Source organism: Amblyomma americanum, chromosome 11 (assembly GCF_052857255.1).
Source record: "Amblyomma americanum isolate KBUSLIRL-KWMA chromosome 11, ASM5285725v1, whole genome shotgun sequence".
Taxonomy (NCBI): Eukaryota; Metazoa; Arthropoda; class Arachnida; order Ixodida; family Ixodidae; genus Amblyomma; species Amblyomma americanum.
Genome location: NC_135507.1, coordinates 45144248 through 45145207, shown reverse-complemented (window position 1 = coordinate 45145207; position 960 = coordinate 45144248). Strand labels below are relative to the sequence as shown.

The following is a 960-nucleotide window of genomic DNA, read 5'->3' as shown; positions in this document are numbered from 1 at the left end:
GCGCTCGCAGTCTTGACGAAAGCTGTGATGGTCGGCATCTTTGGTCTTGGCGCTGAATACCAGGCATTGTAAATATAGGAGGCTATGCCTTGCACGAGGCGAACGAGCGGTATCAGCCGCGCCGGCTTTGCATCATTGCAGGCGTAAGTTCAAACGTGGTGTTGATCAATGCAGGTGATACTTCATCGTTTGAAGGTAATTAACTCCAAAAGCAGAAGAAAAACAACCACATGCCGCCGGTGGGAACCGAACCCACGACCTCCGAATATCGCGTCCGGTGCTCTTACCAACTGAGCTACGGCGGCGGCTGTCCAATCTGCTGCTTTCGTGGGTATTTATGTTTTGCTTGTAAGCGAACCTTGAGAGTGTTCACCAGCGCCACCCTCGTCCATAGCGGTGGACGTAGCACGTCCTGTAATACCGCAAGTGTGACGTAGAACGTCATCTAACGGCGAGGGCGGAAACTGTGCGAGAGCCCTCTTATGCTACCTATGGCATCAAGACTTTCAGAACCGAGACCCCCATTAAGCTCTTAGCAGACAAGGCATTTGAAATGAGGGGCTCGTTTGACAAACATATTAAGGAAGCCAACAGTCACCGAAACCAAATTGCATAGGGGAACCCACCGGTGGCATGGTTGTTTTTTCTGCTGCTTTATAAGTAATTTTCTTTAAAGCAATTGATTGGCACTACAAATTAAAAAAAATTACAAACATTCCCCTATGCTCCTTGGTTTCGGTGACTGTGGCTTCCTTAAGATATGTATATATATATATATATATATATATATATATATTGAAGAACCAGAAAAGGCACTGCAAAGTGACCTAAGGTTGGCACGGCCGGCAGAGAGTGCTGCTGCATATAACGTCAATCACTGTTAGTTTTGCACTTACTGTCCGTAAATGTCAGGATACCGCAGTGATTATCCTTCTCCCAGTATTGCAAAGTGAACGGAAT

At 46.6% G+C, this 960-nt stretch overlaps 1 non-coding gene across 1 annotated transcript; it reads right to left on the bottom strand.

Annotated features, from left to right (window-relative positions):
* Window positions 1-231: 231 nt before the first annotated feature.
* TRNAS-CGA (transfer RNA serine (anticodon CGA)) lies at window positions 232-305 on the bottom strand. Its single transcript has one exon. It is a non-coding gene; the product is annotated as a tRNA-Ser (tRNA).
* Window positions 306-960: the final 655 nt, after the last annotated feature.